The sequence below is a fragment of the Lethenteron reissneri genome, chromosome 5 (assembly GCF_015708825.2).
Source record: "Lethenteron reissneri isolate LAM-NWPU_2019-01 chromosome 5, ASM1570882v1, whole genome shotgun sequence".
Lineage (NCBI taxonomy): Eukaryota > Metazoa > Chordata > Hyperoartia > Petromyzontiformes > Petromyzontidae > Lethenteron > Lethenteron reissneri.
The window spans coordinates 1,196,738-1,213,499 of NC_083783.1; the positions used below are offsets into that span (position 1 = coordinate 1,196,738).

Here is a 16,762-nt window from a genome sequence, read left to right on the forward strand (position 1 = left end):
CACAGCTGCCGACCGACACGGCCGCTCACAGTCTGCCGTTGCTGCTGTGCTGCCAGCTTCTCGCATGTTGACGATGTTAAAGGTGGCTAGGAGATGTTAACTATCTCGCCTGGTATACAGGAGGTCGTGGGGTCGACTCCGACGCCTGCTGTATATTTAGTTTGCAGTGTCTCTCTCCCCGTGGTCACGTGGATTTTTCTCCGGGACCTCCGATTTTTCCCTTCACATTTAGAATCAACATCACGCGTTTAGAGTTTTTGGCTGCTATACATTTCCACATTACAAGCCACTCAGTTGAGCTGTCATTTGTAACTGCCAGGTCGCTTCTGAAAAACATATTTGTAGCTCAGTGGGCTTCATCTGGTAAAAAAAACAGTCTCTGAGATCACGCTGGCAGAGCATCCACAAGTGTGTAGACCTCTGTAAGTGGCCGGTGTTCTTCTGTGCAGTGACCGTAGCGCACAAGGGGATGAGCATTGCAGAGAGAAGCCACCCACCACTGACATTCACCGCAACAGCGCCGACGGCTGCCAGCGCTCGAAGCAGGAAGATTAGCACGGTTGGCTAACGTACGGTATGAGAGAAGTTCAACATTCATACACAAGGAGGCACGGCAGACTTTTTTTATGCTGAATCATTTACTACTGCGGGCATCGTGTTACACAGCATATCACACGCCACAAGCCATCACGACACACACAGAGGGCGCTCGCCTGGCATCACGCCAATTACGATACCTCACCGCCAACTCCTGCGTTACAACGCCAAAGCATCCATAACAAACGCATCTCCTTTAGGTAGCAGCATTTTGGATTTAATCTCCATTTCCATAATTATACAGTCTCACGTATCTATCTCTCGATATATCTACGTCTCTGTGAAGCAAGGATTAATTGCCCTGCTGTCTCCAGTGCAGTCAAATCGGTGCCGCCAATGCCAACATGGTTTCCACGTTCCCACGCACGGCGCTCTCGCACAGTCCAAACACAGACGGCGGGGAGCCTCTAAATCACACAGCGGGGGTGGGGTGCGACGCAGAGGAGGAATGCACGAGTCTGGGGCCACGCTCTGGGGCCCCCCACTCTGGGGCCACGTGAGCAGGCGGTGCGCGAGCGGTGGAGTGGGGGGGGGGGCAGTCAAATGAAGGGCTCGCGTGAGCCAGGTCCAGCAGGAGCACGGGGAGACTGACTCGTGCTGCGAGGCAGCGCCTGGCGCGAAGGACGCACGTGGACGGCAGCGGCAGAACGGAGGCCGAAGCTGCGCATCGTGGCGCCGGCAGCCCCGCCAAGCATGCGGACGGGAGAGGGGCCGCGAGTGGGAACACGTCACGTTCTGCCGGGACGTGGAATCCAACGGGCGACCCTCAGGATCGCGTCAATCCTTGACTCGAGTCACCACGTCGCAAGGTGAATTGATGTCCTTCAGAGCCGCGCGCCACCGCATAAAGCGATCCACGACACGGAACCACTGAACGCGTGGATGACGCTGGATGGCCTTCCTTCGCGCTACAGTTAAATTTACCCCTCGGGGAACGGGGTACGGCAAAGAGAAAAGTGAAATATCGTGGCTTTTACCGCAGCCTCCAGCGAGCGCGCCGTGACGGCTCGCTGCGCTCGGATCTCGCCGGTGCAGCCAAATGAGCTGCCGCCCTTGACCAAATCAACCCCGCGTGGGAACTCGGCTCAAGCCGCTTGGCACGCAACATCTGATGAGATGTTTGATTCCAAGAACGGTGTAGCCTGGTTAAACTCGCCACGGTGGTGAATGTTAACTCACTCACTTGGTATATGAAAGGACCTAGGTTTGATCCCCACCCTGACGCCTATATATGTTTGCATGTTCTCCCCGTGGTCGCGTAGATTTTTCTCCGGGTCCCCTGGTTTTTCCCTCCACATTGAGATCAACATGCGCCTAGAGTAATTGGCTGCTATAAATTCCCACGTGATAAGTCACTTCTTTGAGCTATCATTTGTGGCCAGGTCGCTTCTGAAACAGCGCTATATGTAAAATAAAAACTAAAATAAAAACGTTTTAAACCGAGATGCTAGGCTGCTATGAATTACCAGGTGTTTAAAGGCAAGGGCTGCGAGTTGACCAGGAGGTAAGAGGACAGCAATGGATTCTTAAATCAATATTTGCAGAGCTATGTGTGTTGATCCTCACCGAGAGTACCTGGTGTGAGAGGACTTTGTAAAGTTGGCATGTCCAACAATGAATTAAAATGTCAGAATCCTAACCACGTGCGTGGGTAGTGAGGGCTAACGGCTGTCCAAGAGGCTCCAGCAGGAGATTCGGTGAACGGGCAGAGCTGGCTGTGTTAGCACCGCCGCCTCTGCCGAATTGTGCGTTCGTTCTACACTGCCACGTCCACCTGCCTAGCTCTGCTCACATGCGGTGCCCTCTTTGCCCTTTCTTATCCTGGCCCACCTCTTGCTCATTGTGACTGCTTCTGTTTTCGGAAAAGCCAGAAATAAGGTAATCTCAAGCGAACTGGGGCGCTGTGGTAGCGAGATGTTGACTACCTCGCCTGGTATATAGGAGGTCGTCAATTCGATCCTGATCCCGACCGCGACGCCTGTATATTTGGAGTTTTCCTGTTCTCCCCGGAGTCGTGTGAATTTTTCCCTGGGTCCTCCAGTTTTTCCCTCCAAATTTTGAAACATGCATTTCAATCAATCAAGTCTTTGTTTCTATAGCACTATTTCGTGCAAAGGATGCCATTCAAAGTGCTGTACAGATTTAAAAAAAAACATTATTAATAGACTAAATCACAAGAATAAGTAAATTAAATTCCATACGAAACCAAATTGCATTACAACAAATTACTGTCAAAAGCATATTAAAAAGAATAACAACACTATAACATAATATTAAGTAAAAGCAAGCTTAAAAAGATGAGTTTTTAGATTTTACTTAGAACTGCTTAAGGATATTGAAGTACCTCATATCCCCTGGCAGCTGTTCCACAGGCGAGCCCATACACACTGAAGGCCGCTTCTTCCTGAGTTTTGCTCCTGGCCCTTGGGACGACAAAAAAACCGGAACCAGAGGATCTGAGGGATCTTGTTGGTTCATATCTACAACGCATAGAATACATGTGTGCTAGTGCCAAACCATTCAACGATTTAAAAACCAATAATATTTTTTTTATTGATCCAGTGACTGGCTGACAGCCAGTGCAAGGACCGTAATATAGGTGTTACGTGGGAGCTCTTTCTGGTTGTTGTGACCACCCGTGCTGCTGCATTCTGAATAAGTTGTAGGTGACATATTGACTTTTTCGGAAGACCGGAAAAGAAAGCATTTCAGTCTGCTGATAATAAAAGCATGAATCAGTTTCTCAGTAGTTAACCGAGAGAGAAAAGGCTGCACCTTAGCTATATTTCTAAGATCATAAAATTCCGTTTTGGTGATATATCTGATGTGGGCTTCAAAATTCAAATCCTGATCAAACAAAACACCTACGTTTTTAACCTGCAATTTAGCGTTTTCTGTCAGCGAGCAAAAATTTGTAAGCAGTTTATCTCTTTGGGCTTTTGCTCCAATTACCAGGACCTCTGTTTTGGCTTTGTTAAGTGCCAGGTAATTCAGTGCAATCCACATGGTAATATCATCAATGTACTTCATAAGGGTATCAATGGGGCTTATATAATTCGAAGAAACCGAAAAGTATAGTTGCGTATCGTCAGCATAGCAATGAAAATCAATCTCATGTTTCCTAATGATATTGCCTAGTGGTAGCATATAGAGACTGAATAAAACAGGTCCCAGAATAGAGCCTTGTGGAACACCACACGTAATTTATGCCTTTGAGAACGACAGACTACCTATGGATAGGAATTGCTCTCTGCTGGTCAAATAGCTCTTAAACCAATTTGAAACTGTACCGGAGAGGCCGACCCATCTCTGCAATCTGTCAAAATACTATTAGATTCGAAGCTTTCGTGACTGCAGGAATTACTCTTTGGTTATTTTGGCAAAGTCAAGAAATTACATTAAATAATAGAATACCCACGTTTCGATTGCAAAACAAGCAACCATCATCAGGTACAAATGAATGAGAAAACAAACATAGCAAACTTGGAAATACAATGCAATACAACACAGAGAGTCGGCCAACAAAACAGTCAACACCCCACCTGATTGATGACAGGTCAAAACATAGACACGGAGACACACAGACATACACACAAGCAGAGAGAGACTCACACAAAGACAAAGAGAGAGACACACACATAGGCACACAGAAAGACAACGTCTCTGTGTCGAGGCCTTAAATAGAGAGGGGGGGGGGGCAGAGGGGGAGTTGTGTGGAGTTCCTGCCCATAGGGGACGGACGAGCTGGACACTGGACTTCTAAACAAACAAGCACGGAGCGTTGTGTGGAACCACTGCCCATAGCGGCTGGAGGAGAGAATGCAACGTTGCCGATCATTGTTTTAACGCTGTGGGCTCACACGAAATTGATTTTTCCAAGACGGAGGTACTTTGAAAACCTACCGGCTACCTTCAGAGATTTTTTCACGAAGCCATCCAGATATATAAATACAGACACAACTTCAACCGAGAAGATGGGTACAAACTGACCAATCATTGGAAGGACGTTATTAAGTAGGTAAAGTGTTAACTGACTGTGATGTTTACATCCTACCTGCCTATGTCAGCTGTTATTTACGACTCTCTGTCTCTCTCTCTATGCCTCTCTCTTAGATCTCTCATGCTCACATTTCCTTTAGATTGCACCCGTTGGGTTTCACTCCCTCGTCGAGGAGGCCGCCTTCCTCCTATCTTACAGTTACATGCTAATTTATCACACTAACATCACGCTAATCACTCACATTAACATAGCCACTTCCGTGCCCTCGTCGATGAGGCCGCTTTCCTATCTTACAGTTACATGCTAATTTCTCACATTAACATCACTAGCCCCGGCCACTTTTTTATGACCCTTGGGCTACACCCATTTCAAACCCTTTAAAACAGTCTGCCTCAGCAGCAGACTAAGCTTTCCCACCTGATAACGGACGCTTGTGTTGCGCCCGAAACGTCGCGATTTATTGAATTATATACCTAAGTGACTTTACCGAAAGAACCAACGAGTATGGATTCCTGCAGTTACGAAAGCTTCAAATCAAGATGATACCATTCTAGTGTAAAACTAATCGACACACAACTTAGCAACCGGACATTCAGGGTGCACCTCCCTGATCAACGCAGCCGGTAGAGAATTATGAACAATGGCCTCCCTCAAGGCTCGGTACTCGCACCGTTACTATTTAACAAGTGACCTGCCTTATTCTTGGTTCTTTCGGTAAAGTCACGTAGAAGGGAAGTAATAAAATAATAAAAATAAAACATAATAAGACCAGGTCTTCACCTGAGGACGGCTGCTTGCGTTGTGGCCGAAACGTCGTGAGAATTATTTTATTATGTTTTATTTTTATTATTTTATGACTTCCCTTCTACGTGACTTTACCGAAAGAACCAAGATGAATCCCTGCAATCACGAAAGCTTTAAATCGAAAAAAGTGACCTGCCATGTACATCACCTTGAACGCTCATATACGCAGATGGGATAGCCCTTGTTGCACAAGGCACAACACTCAACAACAATGCCAGTACTCCAGCACTGGAGACTGTGACCAAATCCATCCAAAACCACCACAAGCGCTTTCCACTTGAACAATCATGCGGCACTTTCCACCATTGCTGTGTCCTTCTGTGGCAGCCCAATGCACTAGGACCCTACACAAATATATCTAAGAGCAACCATGGATAGAAGCCTGACCTTCAAGCCCCACATAAAACAGATCTTTGAAAATAAAAAAGTCAATAAAATAAACGTCCTGCTACGGAAACATGCAGGAATAACCTGCAGCGAACTGCTACCATATCACGGATCTACTCAGTGACACAGCCACTGCGCTCCAGCCTGGTCCAGGAGTTCATGCAAAAAAACTGCTAGATGCCCAGTTGAACAACGCAATGCGCACCATAACCAGAACACTGAAACCGACACAAATTCCATGGCTCCCTGTAGTAAAGCCGTTACGCTATCACGTGTCCGGCTCTTGACCAATGGGAAGCTTCCAATGCTGTGTCTAACAGCAGAGTTGAAATCCGAAATCGAGTTTTATTGCAAATGTAGTGTCCTCTTGGCGTGTGTGCATGTGGTGTGTGGCGCACACACTCAGTCGGAGACGAGGTAGTTGCAGGAGGCACCGTCTTTCTCTATATTTCCCGCTACACCCACTCCGGCCACCTCTCTCTCGACCACGCTGCCGTACAGCCCGGCCTAGACACAACCCTGACTGTGTTGCACCGACGGCGTCGACAGAGACAGCCAACTACTGTTCGGCCGTGCAATTATCAGGCGAAAGCGGTAGCGACAAAGGCGGCGAAGACGACAACGACGACGAGACGAGTCCACTCCCAGAACCGGCAGCCTGGAGCTCTCGCTCTCCACTGCTTTCATTCTACTCGGCACAGCCTGGCTCCGCCCTAGCCACTCCTCCCTTCTCGAACCTTCTAGAGGGTTCCAAGGGCCTCCCTATGAGGTCTTCCGTGACCCTTGCCCCAGTTCCTCCGCCCTGCTGCCACACCCGTGTATATGCTCCACGGCGTATGCGCTAACTGTCCACCGCAGTTGCCGCTGCTGGACAGCAGTCCGTGCTGTGTCACTACACTAGTGTAGTGACTGGGAATGTCACTGTGTGGTGCGAGGCCACGGCGGGATGTATACTGTTGTGTGTACACCACAGACACGGGGTGTAGTACCAGCCCTAGTGGGGGCTTGGGTGAGCGCTGGTTAAGGGCGGTGGCACCACGCACAGCTCCCGTTGAGAGAGCGAGAGAGCGTCAGCCAGCTAGGGTTACGTTGGGGGCATGATACTCTAGCTGACCTGGGGACATGTGACCGGATGATACTGGAGGGGGGCCACTGGTGGAGGGGGCCAATGGGTGGTCACATAGTCCGGGAAGAACTCTCGAGAGCCTTCGGACAAGGGCGAGAGAGATCGAGGTGGGCAGGGCGAGAGGTGGAGCCAGCCCCGGCCCGATATAAGGGGGGCCCTGTGAGGGGCTCGGGGTTCTTACTGTTGGAGAGGCAGGAAATCCACGTCAAGCTTGAAGAAGCCTCCAGCCACGCGGTCCGGGACCCAGCTTGTTGTCCGGACCGGGATAGCGGAACCGTGTCTAGTTCTGCCGTAGCGTGGTTAGTTGGGTGGCCACCACCCGAGAGTATGTTGTGTTAATAGCCTGGAGTATGTTGTGCTAATAGTTTAATAAAACGTGTTGCTCCCTAAGACAACGTCTGCGACTCAGTTGGACTCACTACACTAGGATAACAAAAACGAGTTTTACATTAACAAAGCAGATTTAACAATGAGGCCCGCTTACACTGCCTAGACTTAATATTTTCACGTATAATTATTTTACAAGACTAGTAGAGCTCGACGCTGCATATTACCCGGTTGTTGCGTTCTATTGATCTATTTATGTCTGGTGCCTTTTGGGCTTACTCTGAATTTGGGGTGACCCGTGCCTGGCTTCGAAGATTCTGTTTAATGCACCTCTGATTAGCGCGGTTGGCTAAATACAGTGCGAAATAAGTTCAACATACATTCATTATTCAGAATCAGGATCATAATCTTTATATATACTGGAGGAATCCGATGAGCTATGAAGCTCTTTTTCACAGATATCCAATATTATTAATCACAAGGTAGCAGGTCCGCTGCGCCCAACTGAGACTTTCCACAGGGCACGCAATGAATGTCCCTGGCTTTGAGGAACCTTTGAAGGGTGGGGTTAGTCACGTGATAGTGTGCTGGCCCAGGGTTACATGACTGCGACTGCTCTTTCATTGATCGACGGGTCGAGGAGCCAAAGGCTGTCACCATGGAAACCATGCCGGTCGCCGCCGATGGGATTAACAGTTCAGTGACACGTCAAGACCCATCACACCTCTCGTTTCTGGCGTTGTCTACTTGCCAAGTGCCTACTCCAGTCTACCAGCGACTAGTAAAGTATGTTCAAGCCCTGGTTGTAGCCTTGACAAGGTCTCGCCAACCGTAACATGAATTAAACTTGAACCAAACTTGACGCGGTCTCCGTTTGGTCGAAGCACAGAATTTACTCGCATGCCTGCTCTCGGCTCGACGTTCACCGTCGTGCCCTCCTTTTGTGACTTGCTCAGAGTGTGAATCAGGCTCGCTCCAATCGGTGCCACCTCCAGTCCCAATGGTCATCAGCAGCAGGAAAGCGCCATCCTGTCGGAGACAACCCAGGGAAAATCGGCGGAGTCCCACGCGCCGGTGTGCAACGACGGCCAAAATCCATCCACCTGGTATCAGATTACGGTAAATGCAGGGGCTGCTCACACATGTGGACACAGTCGGTGGTTATCACTTGTAGTGTTACCGTTAACAGACTACTTGCTGTCTGCTTTACAGTGCACCTTAATTATTCCACGATGGCATTCGCAAGATTAAGCCATGGTCCAAATAAAAAAAAATTACACCGCAAATTATGCAATTGGGATGACGCATAGCAATATTGACCACCTACTGTAAAACACCTGGCAGGACTTTCCATCGTTTTTAGGGCAGTGTGCTAACCACTGCACCACCGCTCGACCACAGACACGTGCACGTTTACGAAATTCTTGGGGTTTCATATTCCTGGTTCTTTCGGTAAAGTCACGTAGAAGGGAAATAAAAAAATAAAAAAATTCCACACACCCAGCCATCAGATTTACCATGGAAGTCGAAAAAGATGGTAAGCTACCTTTTTGGGATGTTCTAATACAAAAGAGACCTGATTGTTCAATGAGCCACTCTGTCTTCAGGAAAGCTACCCATACGGATGCTTACCTGAAACCGGATTCCCACCACCATCCATCCCAGTAGAATTCCCTCATCAAGACTTTGCACCATAGAGCCCAATGCATCTCTGACCAGGAGCACATTGCCAGTGAACTCAAGCACGTACACCAAGCTCTTAAGGCTAATGGTTACTCCGACTACACAATCCGCAAAGCCATCACTCCAACCATGAAGAAGGACCCTCTTGAGGAGCCATTCAAAACCATCACCTTACCCTACATTGCGGGGATCACAAAAAAGATCTCTAAAATCTTGAATAAACACAAGATCCAGGTCCGATTCAACACATTACATAAAATCCGTGATCTGGTTCTGTCTGTAAAATATGTGATTCCGGACATACAATACCCTGGCGTCTACAAACTGAGTTTCCTCTATGGTAGTAGTTACATTGGAGAAACCAAACGACATGTCTCGGACCGTATCCGTGAGCACAACGCAGACTTAAAACACGGTAGGACCAACACCTCGGCCGTGGCAGATCACTGTTATAATTCAGTGGGCTCCCATGACATTGACTTCTCCAAGACAGAGGTTCTTTGCAAGCCATCTGGCTACCATGAGAGATTCGTTCATGAGGCTATTCACATATACAAACACAGAGACAATTTCAACCGAGAAGATGGATTCTGGCTTAGCAATCATTGGAAGGATTGGATAAACCATTTCGGGTCTTAATTGATTGTGTTCACGCTTACGGTGACTTTCAGACCGCATTCGATTTTCTTCTCCCCCCTCCTCTTTTCCGAACATAGATGGACTCGTCTATCTGGCAAACTGCCAAATCGCTGTCTGTGGTGCTGACGTTAGGAAAAATCGCCACTTTTTTCAAATTTTCTTGCTGTGGATTTCACACCTGATGATTATTGCTTGTGTTGCAGTCGAAACGTGATCATTTTTATTTTTTTTATATTTTTATTATTTTATATTTTTATTATTTTATTATTTCCCTTCTATGTGACTTTACCGAAAGAACCAAGAATATGAACCCCTGTAGTCACGAAAGCTTTAAATCAAAAGCTTGGGGTTTCGTTCACTCCCTGCCACCGCTTCTTGTGTCCCCAGATTCCTTTTGGAAGGAAGTATGGGAAGAATGGGCTCATGCAGTCCCTGCAGCAGGGCTGCTACACGCCCTTTACTCCGTTGCAGGGATGAATGTGAGTGATTGAGCAATATGATCAGGCTGGCATGTCTACAATCCACCCTGGGTTTATAACCATCCTGGGTTTAACCATCCTGGGTTTAACCAATTGATCAAATGTCCAAAATGTGATTTCCCATTCATGAGTATATGCCCAAATGAATGAAAAACCTTTTCGTTCGGATTTGAATGATACTGTGATGGAGTCGATTTGTCCGATGTGGAGTGGGAGGGTATTCCAGATGATAGGATCTGCATATGAGAACGCTCGTCCATCAATGGGACCATGTCTACCACGCTACACCACCACCACACTGTGCCTCCTGGCAATGTTTTGTCTGTATGTGTGCGTTCTTCTCAGTTCCACTTTGAGGGAGTTATGGCAACATTCTCAGTGGTGGACTACATGGCGGCCGTGAAGCTCAAGGCGCGGTCGCGTAAAATTGTCTATCCCGACAACTATAGGGTGAGCGTGTCGGGAAGGAAGGCGGTGATAAGCCAGCCCTTACATGAGATGCACATGTTACATCAGCTGTTTGTAGCCCCCTCCTTCAAGTGAAGGGTGGCCAGGAGATCACAGATATATCATAGATTGTTGAATCCATCAGTCCAGAGCTTTGAGTGTCCTTGAATTGAATGTGTTGTGATTTTATTCCCCGGATAGTGCAGCTTCTGTCATGAACATAAACGCTCATTAAGGGAATTGGCCAAACAATCCTAATACAGGACCCTCGTGAACAATCGTCTTGAGGCTCAGAGAGCCTCAAGGAGAGGGCATAAGGAGAGAGCATTATTATCCGCATGTAGCCTTTCATTGTGGCCCCAAGAGGTTACTTGGTTGTTAATTGTGATCCCCTGTGATTCCTGGAAAATACAGCTGAAGTGGACTGAAGGGCTAGGGCAATACGTGCACAATTGGGCATGGGTTAAATGTATTCCAGCGCACACAAACACATGCGTTTAGGCACAGATGTAAGAATCATTTGATTTCCAGTTGAATAGCGTGTACCACGTGTGACGACCCGCAGCTATGAGAGATTCCAGCGCTAAAAATCGTAAAAAAAATCTGGATAAATAATAAAACCCATTAAATTGTGGGTGGGATCCGAGATTCATTTCAAGAATATATTTTTTTCCAATAATTTTCATGATCTCGTTTGCAATGCTTCTCATTATTCCTCTCTCGTTTTTACGATTTTTATTGATCCGTTTGCCAAATTTCTGCCATATTACCCCTGAAGATACAAAAATAAAACAGCATAGAACTTGCATCCAATTCCAATAATTTACACATAATTGGTGACCCGGGTCACTAGCAAATTAAGCATATGCTGGTCTCTTGGATTCTCTATCACTTGGTTGCACAACATACATTTGCATTGTGACATACATACACGCTCATGCACGATCCGACGCAACTTTCGTGACCACGTGCATGGAAGGATCGATGCGTCCCTGTCGGGCGAACAAGGTGACCGGCGTGCCGGCGGCCAGCTGATCGGTGTCGCCGCTTTGTCCGTGTTGCAGGCCATCGTCTTGATGCGCCCACTCGTGGGCCCACCGTCTCCGCTCGCTGCGGAACTGACGGAGGACGACCGGCGGCTGATCGAGGTGAGGAGGCTATGCGTACGGCCGGCATGTGGCTGCTGTACACTCAGCGCCGTTTCGTGTGTATGTGTTGTCTGCGTGTGTTAGAACATCAGATTGTGTGTGTGTGTGTGTTGGTACATCAGATTGTGTGTTGGTATATCAGATTGTGTTTGTGTTGGTACATCAGAGTGTGTGTGTTAGTACATCAGATTGTGTGTGTATATATCAGATTATGTGTACATATTGGTACATTCTATTCTTTGTAGGTATATTAGATTGTGTGTGTGTTGAAATATCAGAAGGTGTGTTGGTACATGAGATTGTGTGTTGGTACATCAGATTTCGTGTTAATACACCAGATTGTACGTGTTCGTACATCAGAAGTTATTACCACCACTATCTTCATCATCACATCAACCATTATTACTCTCAACATCATCATCCTCACCATTGCCATCATCTTCATCACCACTCACATCATCATAATCACCTTCATCACCATCACCTTTATCACCATTGCCATCATCGCCATGACACCCTTCAACTCTACCGTCACCACGACCTCAATCCTCGTTACCAACAGGAAGAAGCAAAGCTACCGCAGCCACCAGCGTCCACACCTCTGCCACCCACACCTCTGCCGCCCACCTCAGCCGACATTCAAGGCCTCATCGCGAGCTTCTTCAAGGAGTAAGGAGCCTTCCAATTCCCCGCACTAACCCACGCACACGGGTATCCCAGCCTGCACTCTTATGTTATATTTCATCATCATCATCATCAGGCATGATCATTGTACTGCTGGGTAAATGCTTCCCCAAGCCATCACGATCCCACTGTCCTGCAATGTAATAACCTACTTATAATCTGTACACAAACTAATTTAATAGCTCCAACTCCTGGAAGGCCTTACTCTTAGGGGCGTTCCCTCCCGTTGCTGCCACTGTATTTAGTTTTGACCAATGGCCATTATTCCTCTGCCAGTCAGAACGGTGTGTTTACACTACGTATGTTGTGCACGTGCCTCTCTGTCTCTCATTGGTGCCGTTTTCTTGTTGGTTTGCCTTGCTTCTATAGTTTAGTCCCATTATATTAATGATATCGTGAACTCTTCATCGTATATAAAGGTGCAGCCCTGCAATTCCCTTCGCATTCCACTGCCGATGGAATTGTCGCCACTAGAGGGAGCTCTGGAGACCCCTCTATGGGGTATTTGGCCTACTCTTCCATACTGATCGTACATGTTGGAAGTAGAGGGAGTACCCACACTTGACCCCAACACTGCTAATTGACCTGTGGTGAACAGCTGGCTGGACAGAGGTGCGGGGATTCAATCAATTTGCACCTTTGCTTCAACATTCGCTTACAGGACATTACACTGGCAACCTCTGAATTGCAAGCCCAGCGGAATAACTGTCACACCACTACAATCACACCTATGATTGTATACTTGCATCGTGAATAGAAAAATTAAGTTGAGTTAATTAATCTATGCATCGCTACGTGCTTAGTTTTTTAAGTGTGTTGTGTGTGCATTTGCAGGTAATACAATCTGTATGATACTGCAGACCGTCAGGGTCTGCTCAAGAAGTATCATAAGGATGTCCTCATCACCATCTACACCCCCTCAGAGTGAGTTGACGCATTAATACAAACACACACTCACACTGGCCTGCAAGGCTGTCACATGAAAGGATGAATTGGTATTTAACACAGACCGCTCTCGAGAGACTTTATTACTTACATTGCTTATCATCGGTACAGGCATTTAATAGCATTCATAATAACAAAACATTGTATATCGCTATCACATGGCAGGCCATTTCAAGTTCGCTGGAACGCGCGGAGGCTTTTTCACGTCGCCGCAAGCAGCCATTCATTAGCTTGCTTTAAATGCTACGAAATTAAACCTGGCTTCCAAAAGTGGAATTTAAATAATCGGTTTCTTTGATACCAGAAGAAAAAAATGCTTTACGCACAGGCTGAACTTGAAATACAATTGTTGATGCGAGTGCAACCACCCCCTTGCTTAATGCTCCGGATATCGTTTCAACCTCCAGAAGCAGCCTGGGAGAGGATGGTGCAGATAAGGAGAGCCCGGAAGATTCACTTGAGTGTTGGTAAAGAGCGATGTTTGCACTCATGTCATTGTGTCACCCTGCATCACGCGGTTTTGTTGTTCTTCGCCCGCACTTCCCATAAGCATAGTTGGCTACGTACGGTGGGAAAAAAGTTCAACATACCTACATGCGTATGTGTCGCCGCTCACGTCACGCGATTTTGTCGCCTGCCTACCCCCTCGTTCAACAGCCCGAGTCAAGCGGCTGACGGTGGAGGTCTTCCTCACACGCATCACGATGCGTCTTCCTTCACCACCACCATCAGCCGTGGCACGGTGAGCCGGCCATAGCCTTCCACCCTCACGCCCTGCTACTGGCTCTGCCTACACACAAAGAGCTGAGCTTGTCCGGCCTGAGTTCGCAAACAATTGCGGTGCACAAGCCCTCAATTTACGTTCATAATTTTTACTATAATAATTTTTTACTTGTTCGTTTATACCAGGGGTCGGCAACCTACGGCTCCGGAGCCGCATGCGGCTCTTTACGGGCTGCTTCTTGACGATATGTACGTATGTACAGTATGTACTCAGATGCATTGCGGCTCTTGAAATACTGAATTTTGTACCGAATTGGAAAGAAATGGCTCTTCTTATTTTGGTTGCCGACCCCTGGTTTATACCCTAATTTGTACGTCAAAATGTACACCTTAAGCGTAAATTATCTTAGATGGATTCAATCCATCTTCTTCGCCTTAAATATACATTATCCCTAGCCTTGACACTCAATCCCATCATGATCCCTTGCCCACATCTGAAGATTATCTCTAACCTTGACATTCACACGAGCCCAGACTGTCACATTTACTCGAGCCACAGCACTAACCCTAACCTAGACTATGCGGTCGCCACCTCTTGGGTGGCTTGCAAATGAGGGACGGTCGTGTTTACTTGTGACTCTCACTTTACAGAATACTCAGGTGAATTTCACTGTCCATGGCTTCTTTAAAGAGAGTATCTGCATAGTCACATTCACCATCAGCTTCATCATCATCCTCATCAGCAGCAGCAGCATCATCAACACCATCACTGACATTTAACTCCACCAGGTGCATTCTGCACCGCCTATCATAGACACCACCTCACCATTCTATTGATCCTGCCCTGCGGTTTGTGTCCACGGCGTGGCTCTATCCGTGCGCCTGTGCCATGTGTCGATCGTCAGTCAAGAATTGCCGGGAGTCAGTGAAGGTGTTTTGGTGAGTGGTGCAATTGGTGCCAACCATGGACGGCAGGTGAGTCACTTGCACCGTGACAGCACACATCATCGTGACAGCACACATCATAAAAATAGGTGCAATACTCTGGTTTTCCAGAAGGCAGTACAGCAAGTGTGGACTAATCTCCATCTTTTCTTCTTTTTGGGATAGAGCGTTGTTCCTTTGATTTTGTGAGGTTTCTCTAGGTGCTCCCACACGTGTCAAGTCGTGAATTGGCAGGTCCCTCCTTGAAAAGATTTACTGGACTCACTTTAGCTTGCTGGATAAATAATTAACGTGTTATTATTATTGACCTGCTTGTGTTCCTACCCGGCAGGCCATCTGTCGTGAGCAAGCGGCTGTTCATCCGCCAAGCTTATTCAAGTGAGATCCCCCCTGTACTTGCCTCAAACACATCACCACCGTCCAGCAGCTCCACGCACACGATGCTCACCTTGTCACGTCGTTCTCCGACATATCTAAGGATGACACCGTAGTGGTTGCAAAGATTGGCGAGAGCACGTAGGACTGCCCTACGGCCACACGCACGAACGCACACGCACGCACGTACGGTGCCATGGGCTGTAGAAACCCGGCGCTAACACTCTGTTTGCCTCCTGTGCACGCTCACCCTCACAGATGCCTGGAGCAGAACAATTGGGATTTCTCCAAGGCGGCCGATGACTTCATCCACCTCAATGCGAGTACCGTGCCGCCCACACTGCTGACCGACACGCGGCGTCACAACTGGACGGGTGTGTTCAGATTTGGCGAGCGTCGCTCATGACGCCGCTTGCCTCTCCTTCTACTCTGCCCCTCCTCCTTCCCGCATCAGCATCGCTGCTCCGGGTTTGGTTGTGGCTCCTGCTCCGGTGCGGATCTACCAAAACCACGGTCGGCAATCGTCATTCCCATCGTCAGAATGGAGGGAAGATTCCGGAGGAGGAATTTATATAATCAGCGCTCACCCCACCGAATGGATCCTTCCACATGTTTCTGTTTTGTGTCAAACTTTGATTGTTTTTTGTATTATAAAATGTAATAATTATTATGCTATTAGTTTTGGCTGTCGTTGTGACATCTGTTAAAAGCATCGCTACGGATTGCAGTGCACGCAGTACAAACCATCCTTGCTTAGCGCTCACGATGCATTTTACCATTGTAGAAATGGGGATGTGTTCCCGACAATGTTATTTCTCATGTATGAGCAATATATGATTGGCTTCATTGGGTTATTTGTAAAATCGCTAATAAAAATGCAGATTGTAAACAGAACTTTATAATCTATATAACACGTGACTGTACTCACCAGTGCATTCTGCTGTACTCTTGGTGAGGTTCATTTTATATGGAGCCTGAGACTCTCATCTGGCTAACTGTAGTGTAATCACATTGAAATTCCGTTTCCTTGTATATAGATCACTGTCCACAGAAGAAATTTGTTTTGTGGGCCAAAGCATTAGTTGCTGCATATCCAGTAGATCTCGAACATCATTCACTGATTAATTCCTGTTTTTCCTGCATTGGTATGCAGGAGGAAAAAAACATTGGCAGATATGCTCAAATCCCACATATCTAACAAGCTGATCAGCAGCTTTCAGAATGTTACATTGCTCTGTATCTTGCCATCTTGGGAATCAATTGTGAAAGGGAGGGTTATTTTTCCAAGCTAAAGCTGATAAAAAAAAATATGTCTCCCATCAACCAGAGAAAAACAACGTTGCCTTGTTTTTCCTTGCACTGCTACTTTCTATCTATTGAGAATGAGACTGTGCGAAATGTTGTTGCTAATTTTGCAATGAAAACATTTCTAAAAGTTTATCTCCAGTGTTAA

The 16,762-nt window shown here is 47.1% G+C and overlaps 1 long non-coding RNA gene across 1 annotated transcript; it reads left to right on the top strand.

Moving 5' to 3' along the window:
* Positions 1-1,157: 1,157 nt before the first annotated feature.
* Positions 1,158-16,690, top strand: LOC133351193 (uncharacterized). Its single transcript, XR_009756157.1, has 12 exons — positions 1,158-1,406; positions 8,198-8,360; positions 9,951-10,042; positions 10,388-10,492; positions 11,554-11,637; positions 12,200-12,306; positions 13,156-13,245; positions 13,674-13,733; positions 13,924-14,008; positions 14,895-14,964; positions 15,266-15,312; positions 15,568-16,690. It is a non-coding gene; the product is annotated as an uncharacterized LOC133351193 (long non-coding RNA).
* Positions 16,691-16,762: the final 72 nt, after the last annotated feature.